General features: G+C 38.9%; 1 protein-coding gene across 2 annotated transcripts in view; it reads right to left on the bottom strand.

The window, feature by feature from the left end:
* The window catches only part of BEND5 (BEN domain containing 5), a 995828-nt gene that overhangs the window by 934601 nt on the left and 35088 nt on the right, over positions 1-26139 (bottom strand). The window lies entirely within an intron of this gene.

Genomic DNA, 26139 nt, shown 5'->3' with positions numbered 1-26139 from the left:
GTACCTGTTCCAATTTAAATACAAATTCAACTTAAGACCAAACCTACAGAACCTATCTTGTTTGTAACTTGAGGAATGGCTACACCATAATGCAATGCAAAATCATTTAATACTACAACAAAAACAAAGAATGGAGCAAACATAAGCCAGTATGCAAGTTATCCTGATTTAGGGACTGGGTTATGGTAACTATTTTAGCTGATTAAATAGTTATTCTTGCTTAAATAAAGAAGGCAACCATGCTGAAATCTTGAACTAATTTAAATAAAATTACACTGTTTTAGTGTTTATCTTCTCAGTTTCTTCTCTGAACATGTAAATTATGGTTCCTTGGGCAAATTCTTCATTGATTTTGCTTTTATAAAGGGATGGGCGGGAGGAAGAACACTTAATTATTGGGTTAAGTCCTCTTACTGAAAGGTTAAAAATTATTCTTCACTTCCATTGGAATAGCAGATTACAGAGTATGAGAATGGGAGGCAATTTTTTAAGTTCGAGATTGTAGTTCACAAAACGACAGAATTTTCAAAACAAAGGCAAAACAAATTAGGATCACATTACAGCTCTGTGTATCAATTTGGGATTTTCTTTCCCACTCTTATACAGCTGAAAACAGATGTGAAGAAAAATCTGGTGCATTTTACATGTCTATGCAGTGCTAGCATCTTTATTTTTGCTTGAAGTATTTGTGATATTTAAAGTATACCTTAAATCCTTTCTTAAATTGATGCTCAGCTGGAAGATTATCTGTTTTCTTGAAGGATATGCAATCCAGTGGTGATCTAATGTATTCAGTTGGAAATCCTGTGTGTAACTGCAGTTCAGTCTCAGTCAGATTGTTGCATTATGCCAAATCTTGGTTAAACTATTAACACAATATTCTAACAAAGTCTTGAATACAAGCAGCCCAAAGCCAAATCCTTGGTGCTTAATGTTAAAGCACACACCAACCATTGAAAGTAATACAAGATCTGAATTCTACGTCCAAATGCAATGGTCAAGACAGTTCCAGAATTAACAAAGTCAGTCAGATCAGGTTGAAGGCAAAATTCAAAAGCAGAAGTCAAGATACAGACCAGAATCAACACGGCCATATAATCCAAAGAATCTAGAGCAGTGGTTCTCAACCTTCGTAATGCCGCGACCCCTTAATACAGTGCCTCACGTTGTGGTGACCCCCAACCATAAAATTATTATTATTGCTACTTCCTAATTATAATTGTGTTACTGTTATGAATCGTAATGTAAAAATCTGAAATGCAGGATGTATTTTCATTCACTGGACCAAATTTGGCACAAATACCCAAAAACAGCACTCCATGCCGTCATGTCAGCCACATGACTTTGGAGGTGTCTATGAACAACACTGGCTCTTTGGCCTAGAAATTGAGCACCAACTCCCAGAGTTGGACACGACTGGACTTAATGTCAGGGGAAAACTTTTACCTTACGTTATCCAATATGCCCAAATTTGAATACTGGTGGGGTTGGAGGGAAAATTGATTATGTCATTTGGGAGTTGTAGTTGCTGGGATTTATAGTTCACCTACAATTAAAGAGCATTTTGAACTCCACCAATGATGGAATTGGACCAAACTTAGCACACAGAACTCCCACAACCAACAAAAAATACTGGAAGGGTCGGGTGAGCACTGACCTTGAGTTTGGGAGATGTAGTTCACCTGCATCCAGAGAGCATTGCAGACTCACACAATGATGGATCTGGACCACACTTGGCACAGATACTCAATATGCCCCAATCTGAATACTGGTGGAGTTTGGGGAAAATAGACCTTGACATTTGGGATATGCAGTTGCTGGAATTTATAGTTCACCTGCAACGAACAGCCCTCGCTTGTTCAGCACCCCTGCCGGCCAGCGGGAGAGTGGAGCAGGCGAGGGGCGCCTGGCGCAAGGCCTTGCTCCAAAGGCCCCCGCCTGCTCCGCACCCCCGCTGGCTGGCGGGAGAGTGGAACAGGCAAGGTCGCCTGGCGCAAGGCCTTGCTCCAAAGGCCCCCGCCTGCTCCGCACCCCTGCCGGCCGGCGGGAGAGCGGAGCAGGCAAGGGCGCCTGGCGCAAGGCCTTGCTCCAAAGGCCCCCGCCTGCTCCGCACCCCTGCCGGCCGGCGGGAGAGCAGAGCAGGCGAGGGGCGCCCAAGGAGCCACTCACCCATCCCTCACCTCCTTCTGCCATCAGAAGGAAGCGAGGGATGGGCAGATGGCTTCACGCGTGGCCTAGCCGCCCGCGGAGCCGCTCGCCCATCCCTCGCCTCCTTCTGCCATCAGAAGGAGATGAGGGACAGGCGGATGGCTTCGCGTGCGGGAATGCCAGTGGCGCAGGGGGTCGGCCGCCATTTTGGAGGGGGCGTGGCCAGCCAATGCGGCTTCGCGACCCCCAGAAAATGGCCAAACGACCCCCCGAGGGGTCACGACTCCCAGGTTGAGAACCGCTGATCTAGAGTTTCACCACAAAGCCGCTGCCTCCAGCAACAGGACTGGAAACCTGAAAACCTTTTATTTTATCTTTTCAGGTGTTGCTTGTGAAGAGTGCATTCTCTGCTAATTTTACAGCAAACTACTATGGTCAAAAAGGCAAAGCCAAGCAGTGATTTGGAAGAGGACTGAGGGCTCCTTGCACCCAGCAGGGTACAAGTAACCCTGACCACAATTTTCAGCATACATGTCCAACTGCTTCAAAAGCTACTTTACAGGCTACTGTCAAAACAGACAGAGGCAAAATGTTGAAGACGGAAACTTGTGTGAGTCTGTGAATTCAATGACTACTAAGGGTCCTTCCAGACAGGGCAGAAATCCAGGAGGAAGTGGGGTTTTTTAACCACTTCCTTCTGGGTATTTGTCCTCATCCACAGCCCAAACCCCAGGCTGCTGGCAGGCCACTCTGGTTAGATTTTGGCTGTGGCAGAGTCCTCACCTCGAAAGATCTGGATCTTAGTTTATCCAGTTTTCTCCTGATTGATTCACTTTTCATTCACGATTCATTTGGATGCCTCAGGTACAAGCCAGACAGGTTCCGCATTTTGGGCCTGTCTGGCAGGGCTCTTAAATAATCTAAATATCTGCTTTATAAATATTACAGTCTCTTTTCTTTGGCATGTTATTGTGCTCTTTCCTGTACTAAGACCTTAGTCTAAAACAATAAACAATAGTTAATAGCTGGGAACAGCTAAACTATTTCGAGATGTTTAACCATTTCTCCTATAATATTCTTGGATTTTCTATATAATTAAACAGCACATGACAATGAGGCAGACGAATAAAGAGCCCAACATAATTACTTCAGATGGATGATAGAGATGAAACATAGTACCCATTTTACAGGTATGATAAAAATGCTAGAGTTCAATTTTAGATCAATTTGTAACACAGACATTGTTATTTTACCTTTTATTTTACATTATACTTTAAAATATTACATATGATCCCCCACATACCATGAAAACAATCTAACTGGTACTGGGGCTGGGGAGGTCTTCATTAAAGGAGAATAATGCACAAACAAAAAAATGAGAAACCTTGTGGTCTTTTGCTTTCCTAGGATCATTTCTATGATCCTAAGAAAGCAAGCAGAATACTTTTCTAATCCAATACAACATTTTAAAGAATGACTGCAATGGCCAAAAAAAATCATGCTTTTAAGATATTTTATGCTGCTTGCAATTGTAGGTTGAAGTGACTGATTTCCTCTATGACAGTACATTAAATAGTGTGTCATATTGTCAAATCTAAAACTAGATAGGAACAGAATACTTTAAAAAATATAAAGGCAAAGCATTAAAAAAAAGCTCAAAATTTAATTAAGCAAAACATTAGATCAGTTAAGTCTAAATGGTAGTATAAAATATTAAGGTAAAACATGTATTAGTATGAGATTTGCATTTTTATGAAGTATGAATCACAAAGAAATGAAAATGCTGCTAAATTTCAGTTAACTCTTTTTTTTAACTCTTGTTTCCATGGCAATGCTGACAGTAAGTTTGCATGGGATGTAAGATATGGATTTTTTTCTTTCTTTTACAAAACAATTTAGCTGAGAAGTGGCAGCATCGTGGCCTCTTTTCAATTTTCTAATATGCCTGAGAGGCACAAAAAAATAAGCTAGCAGAAGTCATTGACTGGAAAAAATGCAGTTGTTGAGTCCGTCTTTTTAGTTTTCTAGCTTGTGGTGTGCTTTTAAATGAGAATACTTGCAAACATCTCCCACAACATTCTACAGAGGTTTTGCTTCTTTAATCTGCAATCCTTGCATAGATCAATTAAGGAAGCTTTTAGCAACATTAAACCTTAGTATAGGGATCATTCAAAATTCCCACAAAAGGGTTATCTACAACATAGGCACTTGATTTTTTTTTTCTTTTTCATTCTAGATCTAAGCAGAACTGCTCAACTCTCTAATGAGTAATCAGGGATTGAGGTTCCTAGGCTACAAAATCTTGTTGTGGCAAAAGTAGGGGGAAGCAGAAACACCCAAATCAATATTGCATTACTCTCTCCACAGGCAAGAGATGCTGGGTCAGGAAAATCATGAAAAATTCATAGCAAAGGTGGTCAAGTCATCCATAAGACAGAGAAAATAATGCTATTTCTAAAGATCCCTCAAGCAATCGAAGACACTTTACGGATTTCACCATAGATAAGTGCTGGTTTGTTTCATTGATGAGCCATAATACTGTTCGTCTCCTATTTCTGACAGTAAATGAGGATGTTTTGATCTATATTTACTGTATTTCTTATTTACGATGTTCACTTCTCAGCATCCATGTTAGTTGCTCATGGCACAATTCTAAGTAATTGTTTTCTGCTGAAAAGAGAGATAACTCATCAAGGACTAGTCATTTTCCAATTGCATATTTTTTTTAATAGCAAAAATTTAATGTAATTATACAGAAAGAGTCCATGATATCATTTTTCCAAAACAAGACCTAAAATTCAGGATTCCCCTCATCATAAACTCAGAAGATTTGAAGTATAAGGGAGGGTATGAATACAGTGCACAGCAGTCACTGGAAGGGGAAAGAAATGTGGATATGATCATTATTGCCAACATCACTTAACTTCCATCCCCTGAAAGAAACTAAAAGTATTAAAAGCAATAGGATATTAAAATAATCACAAACAGTACAATTCAAAAGGCCAAACTGAAAACTACATATCCTCAAAAGGAGATTGAAAAGTCATCAGAACTTTAAGAGAAGTACATTCCAATCCAGGAGCAAAACAAATGAAAGTCCTCTTTTACATAATGTCTACTGAATATCTTAACATCTAGACAAATTAATAAAATGATGTACCCAAGCCATCTAAGGATTTAAAGATGTGCATCAAGGCCTGAATTTGGCATGTTTTTCAATATCAAAATAATACAACCTTGATAGTTAATGGCTTAGCTATGTTGCAAGAACTGACATTCCCAGACATGCTGCAAAAGTAGCTCCATGTATCATAGATGTGATACAACTCAGTCATAGATGTCTGTTGCCAAGATATGTTGATTCAGAAAAGATGACAGATACTTTGATTTATGGTTGAGTTATGCTTTGTTTATTTGTGTTTGATCTCACTTTAGGGCATTGAATGTTTGCTGCTTTATGTTGTGAACCACCCTGAGTCCCCATTGAGGAGATAAGGCAGGGAAAAAAATTATTACTATTACTATTATTATTATTATTATTATTATTATTATTATTATTATTATTATATACATACATACATAACGAGATTAGTACACAGCAAACAAGATCTCTATGCTGGCTGTGGTATTTCATCACATGTCAGACACTTCCCAAGTGTCTAGGACTGTGTGATGTATTAGCGAATAGCGTGTGCAGATCCGAGTAGGGTGGCCTTTTGCAGCTGACAGATGGTAATTTTGTCAGCTCCGATTGTTTTTAAGTGCAGGCCAAGGTCTTTAGGCACTGCACCCAGTGTGCAGATCACCCCTGGAACCATCTTTACTGGCTTGTGCCAGAGTCTTTGCAGTTCTGTCTTTAAATCCTCTCACTGTATAAGATTTTCCTGCTGCTTCTCATCAATTCTGGTGTCACCTGGGAGTGCAACATCGACCATCCATACTGGGGGGTTTTCCCATGATATTGTGCTCCAAAACTCTGTCAGTCTGAATCTGGAAGTCCCAAAGAAGTTTGACATGTTCATTTTCTGTAACTTTTTCAGGCTTGTGATCCCACCAGTTCTTTGTCACAAGCAGATGGTATTTGTGGAACAAGTTCCAATGAATGGTTTGAGCAACAGTGTTATGCCTCTGCTTGTAGTCTGTCTGTGAGATCTTCTTGCAGCAGCTGAGGATGTGATCTATTGTTTCATCTGCTTTCTTGCAGAATCATTTGGGATCTGTCATCGACTTTTCAATTCTGGCTTTGATGGCATTGGTTCTAATGGCTTGTTCTTGGGCTGCCAGAATCAGGCCCTATGTCTCCTTTTTTAGAGTTCCATTGTGTATTATTATTATTATTATTATTATTATTATTATTATTATTGATCACATATACTATCACTATCAGGTTGTAAAACGCACTCCTTGCCACTGGGAATCAAGGAAAATATCTAGACTTGATAATCCACAATATGTTTGGGATGGAACTGAAATTCATTTCAGAAAAATGAATAGTTCATGACCTGTCTTTTGCCTAGGTCATCTACCAGACTGTGATCTATCAATAGTAAATTTGAATAGGGCTGGCAATCTGCATGTATTATCAAACAGTGTTTCGGATAAGAGTTAGGCTGCTTTTTGTTAGGTGATCAATTCCCTTCCATGTGCTACCTTCAGGCTTTTAAAGATTACAAAGTGAAGGGAAACAACTGTCCACCTTAATAAATAAAGATAGTTCAATACTAGCTTTGCATCAGGACTTCCACTTTCCTTATTGAACTTAATTATTAAAATCCTACAAATAAGAACCAATGCATTTAATACTTAAGTGAAAAAAATGTGTAGATTTGTACCAGGCCATTTTTCAAGATAGCAAAACCCCTACTGGTTCTTTTCAAGCTATGGCTGAAAAGCATGGAGATGGTAGCATAACATTTCTGCATGGAGAACTATTTTGTATCTCTATTTTCACCCATCAAACTCCATTTTTAAGCTGTAGGAGCTCCACTCTGCATCCATGTGACAGATAAGCAGCAGGAGGCTATAACCTGATAGCCAAAGACAGAACAATGACGTAACCTGCCAAGATTTGGCTTTGACTCTGATGGCCCCTTGCCTCCACTCTTTGCCTCACCTGATGCTGTGATTTAAAAGAGCTATATTGATATTCCAAGGTCTGAGTTGAATTGATTATCTATTAGGTAAGAATTAAGGCCAAATCGCCTGTAATGTAGTCCAGAATTCTTATTTGGATTTTGTGGCAGTCTAATAGCATAGAATAGGGAAGAGTACAATTTAGACATGAGAAACAGCATGTGGAAAAATATTAAAAAATGCATTTCAAATTTGGAGACTACTGTGTTAATTTACAGTCTCCCTGCCTCTCAAGCTCAGCAAAAAAGTTTTGGGACAGGTGCTGATCTTATGAAAGCAGTTTTACTATAACAAGTGGGGGGAAATTAACATAATTCTCTTAAACTTAATTTTATAACTTGGATAAACTGTGATCCTCACACAAAATATATTCTGCTGATGCTGAAAAATTTGCATTTTCATTAGATTTCAACATTCTCCACCTAATGCTATACATTTGTTGGTGAAACTCTTTAATTCCCCAGAGTGTTCCAACACATTGAATGCTATTTGCTTTGTATTACCTTGACAGCAAATCTGCAGTGAAAATGCTGTCAATATATATTCATAGCTAACATTGTTAACTAAAAGCAATATTGTTTTCCATTGTAAGCTGTCATAAATGTTTGGCACCCTGTTGTGCATGCCAAAAATGTCAAAGGAGGTAATAATATATTTTCTTAAACTGCAGTGATACAGTGTCAAGTTTTCTGCTTTAAAAGGCATCCCGTTTGTATAAACGTTTACAATGTACTGAGAAAAAGAAAGCTTTTTTGTCCTATTATTGAGGCTCTGAGCATTACTTTAAAATATCTGCTATAATATCCCATCTTCAAAAAAGCTGCTGTGTTTCTTATAAAAACAGAAACTTGCTTAATTTTTATCCCTCATTTCTCCCAATACATTGACTCAAAGTGGCTAATAAATTATTATTATTATTATTATTATTATTATTATTATTATTATTTATCAAAAGATGGAAATTTGCCTCCACGAGAAGAATTGAAATTTTGGACAGATGTTATATAAAAGCTGTGGCTCGTGGGGGAGGACAGCAAAATGCTGAGGGATAGATAACATGTACAAGCATAAAAAATAACAGTAGATGCCAAAAGTTAATGTATGGTAGATTGTATTGATTATGTGTCTGCTGTAAAACAAATGTATTGAATTATGATTAAAAAATATTTTTTAAAATTATGATTATTATTATTATTATTAATTACCCACCTCGCCTTGCAGCTCAAGGCAGGCTACAACATGATAAAACAGAACAGTATTAAAATATGTACAACAAATATATGCAGGAAAAATTCAGATTTAAACTATCAGTAAAATGCAGGTTCAAATTTACAAGTTAAAATTGACTGGATAGGGCTGTTGGAAGAAGTGAGTCTTCAGTTGCATCTTAAATTCTGATAGTTGATTTAGAGGTCGGACCTCTTTCAGCATGTAATTCCACAGTCTTACAGCAGCTGATGAAAAGGGCCTCTGGGCGATAGATGTAAGTCGGGTTCTGGCTGGCTAGAGGAGCCACCCACAGAAATCCTGAGTATGCGAGGCTGATTGTATGGGAGAATCGGGAAGCTGGTTGAATGAAAAAGAGTGCCAGGAAATCTGATTCTGCGAATCCAGATGACCCCAATTCTGCCAGTCTAAATGTGGATCTCATCACAAGCCTCTCATTCCTTTAACACTGCTAGGCAAAGTGTGGCCCTTCAGGAGATGTTAAACTTCAATTCCTATAAAACCTAGAAAATTGCAATCCAGTAATATCGGGAGGGCTACAACTTCCTCATTCCTACCCTACCTACCTAACTTCTTTTAAACATTGAAAGATTGTTCTCTCTTCCCTAGGCTTATAGAATCATTTTATGTTCTTTTTGGTTGATTTGGAATATGAGAGAAAATAAACTTCACAGTTATAAAGACATTGCATCTTTAAGATACATTATTAGATATTTGGAAACTGAAACTTGTACTTCTAAATAAACAACCTCTCCCTAGGACTGTGCCACAAAAAGTCAGGATTCTATTTTTTTCCATCCCCCACCCTGAAGCCCTGTCAAGTTTTGATTGCAGCTATTCTACCTGGGTAAACTCCAATGGAGCCCCCGGTGGCGCAGTGAGTTAAAGCACTGAGCTGCTGAGCTTGTTGACCAAAAGGTCACAGGTTCTAATCCAGGGAGTGGCGTGAGCTTCCACTGTCAGCCCCAGCTTCTGCCAACCTAACAGTTCGAAAACATGCAAATGTGAGTAGATACCGCTCCGGAGGGAAAGTAATGGCACTCCATACAGTCGGGCCGGCCACATGACCTTGGAGGTATCTACGGACAACACTGGCTCTTTGGCTTAGAAATGGAGATGAGCACCACACCCCAGAGTCGGACACAACTGAACTTAATGTCAGGGGAAAACCTTTACCTTTAAACTCCAATGAATTAAATGATGCAGGTAAGTGTGTACTAGACTTGAGCATTAAAACCTGGAGCTGTTCACTAAATTAACATCTGCCCTCTGTTCCAAAGAGCTTGCTTGTAGCTACAGTTATTTTTTTCATACTGAACAATTCAATACAGGAACATTTAAGATAAATATTTTAAGAAAATAGTATAACACATGTAAAAATAATTTCAACATACATGCCTCATATATATACAATCTAAACATTTTTTTTAAAAAAGTACAGTAGTGGCAATAATCTCTATTACAAACAAGATTAAGCTTTTGTTAATGTAAATATTAGGTATAATTTTGAAAATGCAAGATGAAAATCAGAAATGTGTGGTTGGTAACCCTGTAACCCTCACACTTCTTTAATTTCATCCTTGGTTTTGGATCCTGGCTAGTGATTCATTCATAGCCACAATCAGTTCATAGTTAAGAACAATGGAAGGAAATGTCAAGGATTTCAGAATCAAATGCTGGGGGATATATAGGCAGTCTCCAAGTTACAAACATCTGACTTACAAATGGCTCATAGTTCAAAACAGGGGTGAGACAACAGGAAGTTAGAAAAACCTATCCCTTGGAAGGGAAATTCACTCCTGGAAGGGTTATCACTGGGAAAAGGTGTCTCCACTTAAGCTTTATCCTCAGTCCTTGTTTCCACAAGCCACATTTTTCAAAAACCAATTATAACAGGGACAAAAAGTAAGGTTAAATCTCCTGAACAGGGGCACAGACAGCAAAACAATCATCACAGGAGTGTTAATTCTTTTCTATGCTGTTCAAAGCTCTCACACACATACACACACACACACACACATGACATTGCACTTAAAAAATGTACTTGTTCCAACTTTCAAACAAATTAAACTTAGAACAAATCTACAGAACTTATCTTGTTCCTAACTTAGGGACTGCCCTTACAACAGTTTACCAGAAAAGTAATATTTTAAAAATAATATAACAAGTAATTTTTTAACATGCTCTTATTAATCCTGCGAGTTTTTGCCCACCTTCAAAAATTAACAGCAGGTCTATTTGGAAATCTTTTCAGAACTAATTCATAATTTACCTTGCATTTCAAAACAAGATGGAATTTACAAGTATATCCTCATGTTATAAGAATGGCTGTACAAGTGTTTCTCATAAATGGACTCCCATGAAGTAAAGGGAAATGTTTTCAGATATATTATTTATACTTTTCAATGCTACTAATTGCTTTTTTCAGAATTATACTTTAACAGAAAATACATAATTCATTTAATAATCATATATAAATTTAGTCAAACTTAATTTCAAATTAATTTTTCTTGTAAAAACTAAAAAACATTAAAGATTTCTTCTTAATTGTGTTGTATCAAAAGTGTTAAACAAATGGATATGTACCTGTAGTTAACCAGTACAGCAGTGAAATTTAGTTCTGAACTATGTTTCTAAAAATATGACAATTGCAATAAACTTTTCAAAGATCTACAGTATTCCAACAGTAACATTTACTACTAATAAAATGCAGCATCAGTGCTCTTGATGCCTCAGAAGGGCTTTAATAAATAGACTCTTAACTCATCACAAATTTCTGCAGAGACCTTATGAAATGTAGCTTTATACAGATGCTATCAAGTCTCTAACCTCCTGATCCTTTCCACAGAATTAGTTTTCAGGGAAGAAGGAACTAACAAAAATGATAATGTGATGGGTGTAGATTTGCAGATTTGCTCATGTTTATCATTGCTTGCTTCTGAGATTTTGACAAATGTAGATGCACTTGTGACTCATTCATTCACTTTGCAAAATACAGGATTAAAAGACATTTCCGTTCTATTTTGAAATGAAAATGAGAGAAGTATCTGCTATTGTCTTTTTTGACAGAATTGTTAAGAGTAATCCATTATAATGTATAATTATATTTTGAGCTGACAAACGTAATAAGAGATATCCCTTCTAAAATAGAGGCAATGAGATATCAATTTAAAATAGGGCCAAGTGTGAAATATACAAGCTAATTCTTGAACATGTTACAATTTTTGGTGAAGTTATAAAAGGTAAACGTTTCCCCTGACATCAAATCTAATCATGTCCAATTCTGGGGACTGGTGCTCATCTCCATTTCTAAGACAAAGAGCTGGTGATGTTCGTAGACACCTCCAAGTTCATGTGGCCAGCATGACTGCATGGAGGACCGTTACTTTCCCACTAAGGCGGTCCCTTTTATCTACTCACATTCGCATGTTTTCAAACTGCTAGATTGACAGAAGCTGGACCTAACAGCGGGAGGTCACTCTGCTCCATGGATTCGAACCACCAACCTGTTGGTCAGCAAGTTCAGCAGCTCAATGGTTTAACCCACTGCGCCACCAGGGGGTAAAGTTATAATGCAGGGTTAAGCAACTGAAGATCTCAACAGTCAAATCTGGCTGTGTGGGTACAACTTCCCAGTGCTAATCCCTTCTGTGGTACAGGAAAAGATTCCCTATTAAATTACATTTAGTACAAAAAATTACAGACCAAGATACTACTCCAAAAATGTCACTGTGAGAGCATTTCAATAGAGTATCTCTCCAATAACTATTCAGGAGGCAAAATGGCAGATATATAGCAGCATCTCTTTCTTCTTATATCACAGTCACTCAACGTCCAAGACACCTGCACAAATACAGAGTAAATCGGTGAAGGTTGCTGAAAAGCAGAACTCTTGGCCCTTTTTGCATCTTCAAACACAGATTCCCTGTACCCTAAAGAGAAATGCTTTATAACTTAAAAACCAAAACCTTTAAAAGTTTCTGTCTTAAGCCACACCAACAGCTGCCATCTGCTTACAATAATGAGCTCTGCTTCAGTAAGCATATTATAGTTCTAAAATAGAATGAAAATATTTCAGGCAGTTCCTCAGTTTGTAAGGAAGCTTATTTTATCAAGGTACATTAATCTGTGGTTCAAAATTATAGGTCAGATATCTCACTGACAAACATTAATACACTAATGATAACTTTGCTCACCAAATACTAATTTTATTGCTCTAAACCTTTCCAATTTCGTTACCTAGTTTTACCTTTATGACACTTATAGAACCTTGACTTTGTATTGTTTATTCATTCCCCTATATCCAGAGGCGGCCCTAGGTAATTTTCAACGGTAAGCAAACAGTATTTTGGTGCCCCCCCCCCCCAACCAATCTTTGATATATATTTTCTGTTCATCGAGGGAGTTCTGTGTGCCATATTTGGTTCAATTCCATCATTGGTGGAGTTCAGAATGCTCTTTTGATTGTAGGTGAACTATACATCCCAGTAACTACACTTGCCGCACTTGCTCCCTTGCCTGGCCCGCTTTGGATCCGGAGGCGTGCCTGAAGATCCCGGCGTGTGCACCAAAAGTCACCTCTTCTCCTGACTTTCTCCTCAGCCATTGGGACCAAGAGAGAGAGAGAGAGAGAGAGAGAGAGGTGGAGATGCCCACCTTTCCTGAAGGTAGGCGCAAAAACAAAGGAGGGAGCGGAGGTGGGAGATACCTCCAGCCGGAGGGGCTCTCTCTCTCTCTCTCTCTCTCTCTCTTGGTCCCAATGGCTGAGGAGAAAGTCAGGAGAAGAGGCGGCTTTTAATGCGCACGCTGGGGTCTTCAGACACGCCTCCGGAACCGAAGAGGACCAGGCACAGCGGCTCCGCCCCTTGGCCCACCCGCGGATTGGGGAGAGGAGAGGAGGCGGGTGGAGCGCCGGGGGGAGCCGGCCATGGGGAAGGGATTGAACGCGGAGAACGATTGAGCGCCGGCTCTGCTCGCACACCCGGTGGCCGGGTGGAGCAGGAACGAGAGGGGCCAGGCGAGGCTCAAGGGCCCGGCCCCTTTGGGAAGAGGATTGCCCGACAGCGAGGCAAGAAAGCCGAGGCTCCCCCCGGACTGCTAAGGCTGTTGTGAGCTGAGGGGGCGCTCCTCAAGTGGTGGTCAAGGGGCATTTACAGAGGCGCCTCTGCGCCCCTGGCAAAAAAAAAGTGTTCTGTGACCGCTTACTTCGCGTAATGGACGAGCCGCCCCTGCCTATATCTAATTCATAACTTCATTTGGATAATGCCTAAATCAGGAGATTTCTGAGTAATTGGCCTATTCCTTGGAATGTGAGGATGGATTTCTACCAGCCTTCTAAAATGATTACTATGCATCCTATAATGGGAACCATGCATGTAAAAACAATGAAGTCTATCATTTCTGTCCTGAAAAATTGCTCTATGGAAGTTTGTAATAAGGCAGGCAAAAAAACAAAAACAAAACAAAACAGGGCGACACAAGGAAAATGTAACAAACATAAATAAAAACAGTTGGTCTATGGAATTTTAATTTTATTATGTGATATTTTATGGATGTCTACTCATGTTTTTATCACTTTGATATCTATGTAATTGTTTTTATTTTATGTACCACCCTGAGTCCCTTTGAGGAGATGGTGGTGGGGTAAAAAAAGGTTATAATAATAATCTATAGACTTATCTATCTAAAATACATGTTCAGTTTTCAATTATAAACAAGTAACATAGTTATTACAACTAGTATCAACACATAAATATTTCTAGAGAGTAGAGTATCATCTCAGAAATGTGAACATCATCTATCGGCCTGTTTCCAATCTCCCCTTTTTGGGCAAGGTCCTGGAACGTGTGGTGACCTGTTGGTCCCTGTTGGTTCTGCTGGACCTCTCAGCGGCCTTCGATACCATCGACCATGGTATCCTTCTGGGACACCTTGCCGGAATGGGCCTTGGAGGCACTGTCTTATGGTGGCTCCAGTCCTTTCTGGAGGGTCGTACCCAGATGGTGTTATTGAGAGACACCTGTTCAGCCCCACAACCATTGTCTTGTCAGGTTCCTCAGGGTTCAATACTGTCTCCCATGTTGTTTAACATATACATGAAGCTGCTGGGGGAGATCATCCAGAGTTTCGGAGTGCGGTGTCATCTGTACGCAGATGATGTCCTACTCTGTCACTCCTTCCCACCTGTTACTAAGAAGGCTGTTCAGGTCCTGAATTGGTGCTTTGCCTCTGTGGTGGTCTGGATGAGGGTGAACAAATTGAAACTGAATCCAGACAAGACAGAGGCACTCCTGGTCAGTCATAAGGCCGAACAGGGCATAGGGTTACAACCTGTGTTGGATGGGGTTACACTCCCCTGAAGACACAGGTTCGCAGCTTGGGTGTGATCTGGACTCATCGCTAAGCCTGGAACCTCAGGTCTCGGCAGTGACCAGGGGAGCATTCGCACAGTTAAAGCTTGTGAGCCAGCTGCACCCATACCTTGGGAAGTCTGACTTGGCCACAGTAGTCCACGCTCTTGTTACATCCCGTATAGACTACTACAACACACTCTACGTGGGGTTGCCTTTGAAGACTGTCTGGAAGCTTCAACTGGTCCAACGGACGGCAGCCAGGTTGCTAACAGCAGCGGCTTTCAGGGAGCATACAACTCCTCTGTTGTGCCTGCTTCAATGCCTGCCTGTTTGCTACCGGGCACAATTCAAAGTGCTGGCTTTGGCCTATAAAGCCCTAAATGGTTCTGGCCCAATTTACTGTCCGAATGCATCTCCCCTTATGAACCATCGAGGACTTTAAGATCGTCTGGAGAGGCCCTGCTCTCGGTCCTGCCATTGTCACAAGCACGGCTGGCGGGAACGAGAGACAGGGCCTTCTCAGTGGTGACCCCTCGGCTATGGAACGCCCTTCCTAGGGAGATCAGATCGGCTTCTTCGCTTCTAGTATTTCGGAAAAAACTTAAGACATGGCTATTTGAGCAAGCATTTGCAAATACTGAGTAACGGACATAAGAAACAGAACAACTACATGATGGGACTGGACAATGTTTTAATGCGTATTTATTGAATTATGTTTTATTGTCGCTGTTATGATTATATTGATGTTAACATTTTATATTGTATTTGTGGTTTTATGGCATTGAATTTGGCCTTGTAAACCACCTCGAGTAGCCAGAAGGCTGAGAGGGGTGGTATACAAATATAGTAAATAAATAAATAAATAAACATCCAGCCCCAATTATTTTTTTTCCCTTTGGGTGACAAATATAGGTTCAAATATAACTAATCAATTAGAGGTCTGAAAAGGTCAAGGCATACTAAGGAAGTGGTTGAATAAGTGGTCTAAGTCTTTACTAAACCATTCAATTGCTTTTGAATATAGTCTGCCTTGCCTGTTTTACAACCTCTTGCTCTGCTTAGACCTACAACTTCAACAACAATTCAATTTCATGAAGACAGGGGAAGGAAAAAAAGGGGGGGCAGATCTACCATTTATTGTCTTACCACTTTCAGGTCATTCAGAAAAATTGAGGTCCATCACTAGTTGGACCTCAATTTTACTAGTTGAAGTCGATTACTGTTGTTATTTGGTATTTATATCACACTTTACATCCCACAAAGCAGACATGTGCCATCTTCTATTTTGACTTTCTACTCCAAATTGTACAAAGAATTGTGAACTCCATCCAACTGTCAGGATTATAGGAAGTAAATATGAGAGGAAAGATAGAAGAATATGAGAGAATCAGTAAGCAGTGACAAGGAAGAAAGAGAAATTATGGTTTTTCAGTAGTAGGTTGACTAACAATCTTCTTTGCATAATGGGATTCTCCTGACAATTGTCACTTATCCAAAACCAGTACTAAATAAGAATAAGCTGAAACATACAAATAAGTTATTTAAAGGAAACACAATTAAATGTATCATATCACTGATACCACAATGATCACAACATAGTTTTCTTTTTTGTTTACAGTATTTCAAATTCATGTTTAACATTCTGATTGACATATATCATGCTAGGAAATTAAACACACCTGGCTATTCAGATCCTAGTCAACGAATGCAGTGTTGCTATCAGAAATATAAAATATACTTTCTGTCAATTTCAGTGATTTGACAAGTGTGATTTTTTTAGACATTGGAAATTAAGCATTTGAATGTACATAATAATATATACCTCTAGAACTGGCAACACTATCTCTGAGGTTTACTTACCGAGGAAACCCTATGAAATTCATGGGTGTACAGAAGTGTTTATAATAATATGCTTATAACTGTATTTATGTTTGCATTGGTTGCCCTAAGGCTGGAGCGGCCTAGCTGTGAGAAATGTGTTACCATGGAAACAAGGCAGAAGAGGAGGTGGGAGGAGCTTAGAGAGTAAAGGTTTTAAAAAGTGACAGTTAGAGTCAGTCAGGGGGAAGTCTCTGAGAGAGCAGCAGAGTCAGTTTTTTAGACTCTGAGGAGTGAAGAAGTGAAGAGTCAGGTTTTAGTGTTCGTGAATAGTAGAGATTTCTTCAGCTAGGAAGCTGAAGGGGAAAACCTTGTTAGTTGCTTTAGTTAGAAAGAACTAACAGAGGCTTGTTAGGATCGCTAGTCGGGGGAAGACTGGAGATCTGTGATTTGATCAAGTATAGATCAAACAGAGAGACTATTCACTGCAGGGAACACTGGTTAATAAAGCGCTTCACCACAGCAAGAGTTCATAAGTGATAACATCGAAAGCCTGAATTGTATCGCAACCAAGTTACATGTAACCATCAAGTATTTGCCAAGCTTAACATCTTCATACTGCAACCATACGCTTTGTTTAAAAATAAACTTGTTCTCTTTGGTTTTTAAAACTGCCTCATCTCCATTAATTTTACGTTCTGTGCACCCACTCTACCAAAATTACCTCACCACACAAACAGAGCCTTTAATACCAGAGCCTTTTACAAATCAGCGGCTCCTCTCTCCTAAACCTAGGCACTTCCTCACTAGTTGGTAGCGTCTCTTTACACTTTGGTGGCAGCTTCATTACCATTGGCGGAGATCCTCTACAATATTGGTGGCAGACGACGGGATACGTTTAACAACTGATCAAGTGCCTTAAGACTATTTTAAGAATAAGTTATGAGGTAAAAGTTATTGGAATATGGCTACCAGGCGACAGAGAAAGCTTGCTGAGGAAACAGAGGGAGACCAAGAAGGAAGTTCGGGCTCTGAGGCGGAAACGGAGCCAGGGCCTGTGTCAGAAATGGCTTATAAGTACAAACTAGAGATGAAACGATTGGAGATGGAGAGAGAGGCGAAATAAAGAGAATTTGAAGAAAGACAGAAAGAGAGAGAACAGGAGATAGAATTGAAGAGAATGGAATTTGAGCTGCAGAAGCAAAGATTGGCTTTGTCTCAAACATCCAGTGACATCCAGGAAGGGAGATCTGGAGTGGATACCCCAGATTTGATAAAGAGATTCCCTAAATTTACCAAGGATGACAATGTAGAGAAATTTTTGATCTCTTTCGAGAGATGTTGTAGAGATTTTGGGGTTGCTAAGGAAAAATGGATGATATATCTAAGGCCACAGATAACTGGAAGACTTTTACAGATTTATGGAGATTTGCCTGAGGGGTCTTATGGAGATTATGATTTATTTAAGAAACAAATTCTACAAGAGTTTCCATTAACTCCTGAATTCTACAGATTTAAGTTCAGGACCCTAAAGAGAGATAAAACCCAAAGTTTTGTTCAGGTGGCCTCTAAATTGTCTCAACTGTTCGATAGTTGGCTAAGGACGTCTGAGGTGGAAGATTACCAACAGCTGAGAGAACTTTTAAAGTTGGAACAATTTTTTCAATTAGTGCCTTATGATATTCGCTGGGTGATTCAGGATCGCAAACCATCCACTATAGTAGAGGCAGCGGTTATGGTAGATCAAATAATAACCCTAAAAGAAGGATTCAAAAGGGAAGATCTGCCAAGTGATAAAAGAACAAACAGGCAGCCATTTTACCAACAACAAACGCGCCCACAGCAAGAAAAAGGTTCTGACATAGAAAACACCACCTGGAGGCAGAGTGTAACAAGACAAACTGCTCCTGAGGGAAAAAGAAGGTGCTTCCAGTGTGGAAAGTGGGACCATATAAAGTATCAATGTCCCCTTTTAAGAAAAGAGAAAACAACCCTCTTTGTGAATAAAGTAAAAGAAACACAAAAAGCAGAACCAGATACTTTGTCAAAGGAGAGTTCAGAATCAGAGCCTCAAGAGAAACAATGTTTGTTCATCTTGTCAAACAACCCATCTAAAGATTACTTAGAATCCATTTCCATTGACAACAAAGACATGAAAGGACTTCGAGATACAGGCTCCGAAGTATGTATAGTACATCCAAAAATAATACCTCAGAAATTTCAGCGGCCTACCTCTGAAATAAGATTAAAAGGTTTGGGACCTGCGATACCAACAGCAGTGGTGACTTTGCCAATAGAATATGGAGGATGGAAGGGTATGTGGGATTTTGCAGTCAGTCCTGACATACCATACAGATGTTTAATTGGAAATGATCTGGCTAAGAAGATTGAAAACTGGAGGATGACGTGTGAAGAGGAAGAATATAACAACAAAAGCCCTGATCAAAAAGCCATGTGTTTTGCCATACAACAGGATGGGGATGAGAGTCCGGAATCCAGCGCTACGGTTGCTGAGCTTGTTAAGAAGACGGGAGGAGTTGGAGAAATTCGGCAGGAACAAGGAGCCGATGAATCTCTAAAACCTCTGTTCGCTTTGGCTCAAAACCCCACAGTATCGGCAAAAGGACAGCCCTCCGAGTTTGTGTTAAAGAATGGTGTCTTATATAGAGAAACCAGAAATGTGAAGTCAACAGAAGGATCAGTGACATGTAATCAAATTGTAGTGCCTCAAAGTTTTAGAGAACAGCTGATGAGGGTGGCACACGAAAACCCTCAAGGTGGACATTTGGGTGTGAGGAAAACCACAAAGAGAATCACTAAGAACTTTTATTGGCCTGGCATGTTCCAGAAGATCAAAGAGTTTTGCCAGTCTTGTGATATCTGCCAAAGATTGAGTATTGGAAGGGATAAAATTAAAGCTCCTATGATCCCTATGCCGATAATTGGAGAACCATTTTACAGAGTGGGCATTGACATAGTGGGTCCTCTTTGTAAGCCAAGCAGACGTGGTTACAGATACATTTTAACCATGATTGACTACTCCACAAGATATCCAGAGGCTGTAGCTCTAACTAACATCGAGACAACAACGATTGCAAATGCACTGTTATCCATTTGGGGAAGAACTGGTTATCCTAGAGAATTGGTTTCGGATTTGGGAACTCAATTTACTTCCAGACTTATGTCGAAATTGCTTGAGTTATGTGGAATCAGACACCTGACTTCAACAGCTTATCACCCACAGACAAATGGACTAGTTGAAAATCTGAACAAGACTTTAGTCAAAATGATAAAGTCTTACAGTCAAAGGAAGCCATACGACTGGGACGTCAAATTGCAACAACTGTTATTCGCCTACAGGACCGTCCCTCATGACAGTACTGGCTACAGTCCATTTGAATTGCTATATGGAAGGAAGGCTCGTGGTCCATTAGACCTGATAAAGGAATATTGGGAGGAAAGTCCGGCAACAGATCCAGTTCCAGTGTCGGAGTATTTAAAGGATCTTCAATCAACAATGCAACTGGCTAGGGACATTGCACAAGAACATTTGCTTGCGGCTCAGCAGAGACAAAAAGACTATTATGATTCTACTGCTAAACCAAAGATCTTCAACATCGGAGATGAAGTTTTATTTTTATCTCCCAACAAAACCAACAAACTTCAATTGGATTGGTCGGGACCCTGGAAGATCACCAGGAAGCACAACCAAATAAACTATGATATTTATGATGAACATTCCAATGTAGAAAGAAGAGTTCATGTAAACATGTTAAAGCCTTATGTTGGAAGGTCTGCTAATGTATGTTTTGTTGTTTCGGAAGAAGAATCCGGTCCCTTCTCTTTTTGGGAGGGTGATCGTGAACAGTACAAAAATTTAGATCGAGTAGAAATGAACATAGAATTGTCCCAACCACAGTGAAGAGAGGTTGTGGAAGTTTTGAGTAAATATAAAGACATAATTTCAGATTTGCCAGGGAAGGTCCAGGGAGTCCAGCATCAAATAAACACCGGTGATGCGACTCCTATAGTATCTCCACCCTACAGGGTCTCGGGGAGAATTAATGAGTGTATTGAAAAAGAATGCTATGCCATCATCTGGTCAGTTAAAAAACTAAAACCATATTTGTGGGGGAGAAAGTTTACCTTACAAACGGACCATGCTCCATTAAGATGGCTAGATAATGTGAAAGGTACGAATAACAAATTGTTGAGATGGAGTTTATGTTTACAGGATTTTACATTTGAAATTAAACATGTTTCAGGTAAACGGAACATAGTTGCAGACGCCTTATCTAGAATTTCGTAAGGTTAAAGGTTTGTATGTATGTATAAATTGTAATGTATTTAACCATAATATGTTTGCCTTTCAGAAATGGTGTGTATGTATATATTGTTGGATAATATGTGGAATTATTTTTGCCATTCCGGGATTGAGAATGGTCCAAAAATAATTTTTCTCGGGGGGAAGGTGTACAGAAGTGTTTATAATAATATGCTTATAACTGTATTTATGTTTGCATTGGTTGCCCTAAGGCTGGAGCGGCCTAGCTGTGAGAAATGTGTTACCATGGAAACGAGGCAGAAGAGGAGGTGGGAGGAGCTTAGAGAGTAAAGGTTTTAAAAAGTGACAGTTAGAGTCAGTCAGGGGGAAGTCTCTGAGAGAGCAGCAGAGTCAGTTTTTTAGACTCTGAGGAGTGAAGAAGTGAAGAGTCAGGTTTTAGTGTTCGTGAATAGTAGAGATTTCTTCAGCTAGGAAGCTGAAGGGGAAAACCTTGTTAGTTGCTTTAGTTAGAAAGAACTAACAGAGGCTTGTTAGGATCGCTAGTCGGGGGAAGACTGGAGATCTGTGATTTGATCAAGTATAGATCAAACAGAGAGACTATTCACTGCAGGGAACACTGGTTAATAAAGCGCTTCACCACAGCAAGAGTTCATAAGTGGTAACATCGAAAGCCTGAATTGTATCGCAACCAAGTTACATGTAACCATCAAGTATTTGCCAAGCTTAACATCTTCATACTGCAACCATACGCTTTGTTTAAAAATAAACTTGTTCTCTTTGGTTTTTAAAACTGCCTCATCTCCATTAATTTTACGTTCTGTGCACCCACTCTACCAAAATTACCTCACTACACAAACAGAGCCTCTAATACCAGAGCCTTTTACAAATCAGCGGCTCCTCTCTCCTAAACCTAGGCACTTCCTCACTAGTTGGTAGCGTCTCTTTACACTTTGGTGGCAGCTTCATTACCATTGGCGGAGATCCTTTACAATGGGGTTGTCATAAAGAAATTGGAAAACATGCACACACACACATTCATGCTAATTATATCCTAATAAGTAGAATATATAATAGAATATTGAAAACAGATGTACTTCACAAACTCACTAAACATTAACTATTGAGCATTAAATAGCACTGTTCAAATCTGTCTATTCAAACATTTCTTAGTTGAAAGTTTAATCTAAAAATATACATACAAAAACATACACAGCCAAAAAAAGGCAGAGACAGGAGTTTTCAAAGTTTTCAAAGTTGTTGTTTATTTTAAGACAATAATGTATGCAATATTCTCTGTGAAAATGTGAGGGGCATACAAAGTTCCTACATATCATCAGTACCCTAATCTCAGAAGCAGACTTCCCAAGGAGAAAAACTATTTACAGTGAATAGATAATACCCTAAATGCACAACTCTACCTGATCTTTAACATTAAGCACGTCTGCTCTGAAGAGTACTTGGTTGGGAAACAATCAACAAATACCAGGTGATATAAGCTATATTTCAGAGGAAGGAACTGATTAAATCACTTCTAAGTATCCCTTGCCAAAGAAAAGCTATGAAATCCATGGGGTCACCGTAAATTAACAGGTGACTTGGAACTAGATATTTCTGCATATTTTCATTTCCCTGTGAAAAGATTTGGAGATAGAAAGTACATAAGCATTTCCAGACTAAAAACCAGGTCACCAATAGTCAGGAAATTGTGCTGAAAAGAATGTTAACAAGATTTTAACATAATTTTCCATAAATTTTTCCAAAGTCTCAAAATTTTATGGAGGAATAATTGTACAGAGAAAAATAGACAAAATGTTACACAAAAACCAGTTTAATGAACAAAAATGGGTTTCCTGCGCTAAAAGAATATCACAAATTGCTTCAGTGTAAACATCTGATGTCAGAGTTATATGTCCTTCCTTTGTACTTTGTCTTGTACATAGTGAAGTTGTATCCATTCTCCCATATAAATTTCTACTTGCACAAGCCAACCTCTGCAATTTGCAGTAGAACTAGGCAACTACAGATGTCACGGGGGCAGTATTTAATGGCAGTCTTCACCACCCTGAAAATAGGCTATTTTATAGCCAAAACAGAAATGAAAGAAAATTCAATTAATTTTCATGGTTTTGGCAGAGGGCTTTTCATGAGTTTGAGCCTCTAGGATTGGCAATTACTATTTTGGGGGTGGGTTATTACCTTTTGACTAGGTAATAACAGAGTAGAGTTAAAGGGGGGGGGCTCTTTTTCTAGATACTCAAAGTAATAGAACATGAAAAAGGCCTTTCCTCTTATAGGCTGCCATCCCATTCTACAGCAATATTCCTTTCAGGTTCCTTGTAAGAGAATGTCTAAGGATACTCTAAGTTTTTAACAATCCCAGCAGTTCTTATTTCGTTACTATGGCCCCCGTTTTTGTTTCCATGGCCCACTGGCCTGTAGTGGTTGAAGTGATATCATGAGGGCTTTATGGTGATTCAGAAATTGCATTATCATATGTTTGGTAAACAATTATCAGTTCTTAAGTATAGTAGGGGCCAATCATTTTGGTTTTAAATGCCTTAGACAAATTAAATTCAATTGACTACATTTAGGATTGCAGACTTCATCAAATTAGTTAGAAAAGTAATCAGTAAGTTAGTTATTTAAATGTTAAAGTCTTAAAAATTACTAAATCAATCTGACTATAGTTAAATCAATCTACTCTTTCATATATAGGAGCAACATCCACTGAAGCTTTTTATCCATCACAGGGATCTTAAATTGGTGTGCTATATGCATATAACCTGCATTCAGGACAAGAAGCTACTGTTAGGACAGAATACGGAGAAACAATTTACAATTGGCAGGCAAGGCTGCATTTTACCATCCTGTCTGTTTCAATTGTATGTTGAATGTATCCTACATAAATCAGGATTACATTCTGAAGAACGATGTGTGAAAACTGGAGGAAGGAATTTCAACAACTGGAGATATGCACATGGCACCATACTACTAAAGGAAAATAGCAAAGGCTTGGAACAATTATTTGAAGAAAGTCAAGGGGAAAAAGTGCAAAGGCCAGTTTACATGCAGAAAACAAAAGTAATGACCACAGGTGATTTAAACAGCTTTACAGTGGACATTAAAAACATTACTAAATTGAGACTATCAAAACTTAAAATAGTTGAGGATTTTCCATACTTGACTTCGCAATTAATTGAAATAGAGAATGCAGTCAAGAAATTAGAAGACCCGGATTTGGAAAGGAAGATAAAGGTAGTAGACAAGATCCTTAAGTGTTAAAGATATATGGCTGAATGGTAAAGTTATGATCATCTATGGCGTCATATTTTCAATTTCTCTGTATAGTTGTAAAAGCTGGACAGTGAAGAAAACTGAAAGGAAGAACATCAATGGATTTGAAATGTGCTAGAGAAGAGATCTGTAGATATTGTGACCTGTTAAAAAGACAAATAAATACGATAGGTCGTAGAGCAAATCAAGTCTGAACACTCCCTAGAAGGCAAGATTACTAAACTGAGACTATAAAAACTTGGATATATCATGAGAAGACATGGCTCATTAAAAAAGACAATATTTGATAAAGTGGAAAGCAATAAGAAAAAAGACCACATTTCAGGTGTATATACTTAATCAAGGAAGCCATGGTCCTGAGTCTAGAACAGGCATGTGCAAACTTCAGCCCTCCAGGTATTTTGGATTTCAGCTCTCACAATTCCTTATAACTGTTTGCCCATACCTGGTCTAGAAGACCTGAGTAAGGCAGTTGATACACTGAATGAAGTCAAGAATTCACAAGGTCATAAGTCGAAGTCAACTTGAGGGCAGTTAACAATAGCTTAAAACAGAACTGAAACTTAACATCACTAAAGATATTCTCAGTGAAAAACAGGACATCTTTAATTGCTTATTTCGGAGTAGATCTTAATCCAGGATTAGAAATTTACAAGATTGTGGCAGATATAAATAATTCAAAACTACTTTGTAATATATCCAGTAAAGATACTTTAAAACTTATTTGCTTCAATTACTCAATTTAATAAACATAAAAGACATCACTTTATATATTGCTACAATGATTTGTAACACTTATTTAGCACACCCTGGTTGAAACGTCTGGTGTATCCAGCCTGAGATATTGTTAAGCTTTGATTACATTCATGTAGGACTCATTTTAACGGATATTTGAGAGATGAAAAAGTGAGATTATAGGAAGGCGCATTATAAAAATAGGCCTCACAAGTCAAAGTTGATAGTGAACCCATTCTTCTTCATGTACACAACTATGAAAACAAATATCCTGTGAACTCTGTAAATATACGTATCTCTTCACACAATCTCTGTGCTCAATGAAACAGATTCCCATTCATTTTGTGCTTCTATAATTTGATCATTGTTTACTAAGCTAGAAAACAGGAGAAGAGCACCAATCATCTATAGCACACCATAATCAGACAATGGCATGTGGATTATTTTTCCATTAACTAAAATGATATTTTGGTTATATGGTAGGATGGGGGACATAAGATTTTGACATCATGACTTTCAAAACTAAGATGCATATTAAGTAGAAAATCAGTATGATTTCATTTTTTGAGCATTGGACTATGAATCTGAAGGTCATTGTTTGAATCCCTGCTTTGGCATGCAACAACGACAACAACAGCAACAGCAACAACATGTAAGAAATGAAGACTACTCTTGGCTGTTTCAGTCTATCAGAAAGCAATACTCAACAGCCTCACATTTCATAGTCTATGACCTTTCTAGTTCAGCAGCAAAAGCTCTAAGGTATTGCACGGACAGCAGGCATACATCTTGTAAGACATCAGAAAAGTTGTACTCCAGAAACCTGATAGCAATAGCTCACATAAATATTTTGCTTTCAACTCTCAGAAGAGTTTGAACTTTTTTATAAACAAAAACATATAACTTCTTACAATTTATAATTCCCTGGGAAGTCTGTGTAAATGAAAACATGTTTCTTGCTTTTACTTCAATTAATGATTTGACTCTTGTGCACTTCAAAGAAAGTTGTTCTCTTTCTCCATGTCCCATCTGCTCTACTTCCAGTATCATCAACCCACTCTTATAATTGGGTAGCACTGAATGAGAGCTCAGGAAATATTGCTCAATTGTTACATGGGTTTGATCCAGTTATCTTTTCTGTTAAGG

Source organism: Anolis sagrei, chromosome 4 (assembly GCF_037176765.1).
Source record: "Anolis sagrei isolate rAnoSag1 chromosome 4, rAnoSag1.mat, whole genome shotgun sequence".
Taxonomy (NCBI): domain Eukaryota; kingdom Metazoa; phylum Chordata; class Lepidosauria; order Squamata; family Dactyloidae; genus Anolis; species Anolis sagrei.
This window is presented reverse-complemented; position numbering and strand designations above follow the sequence as displayed.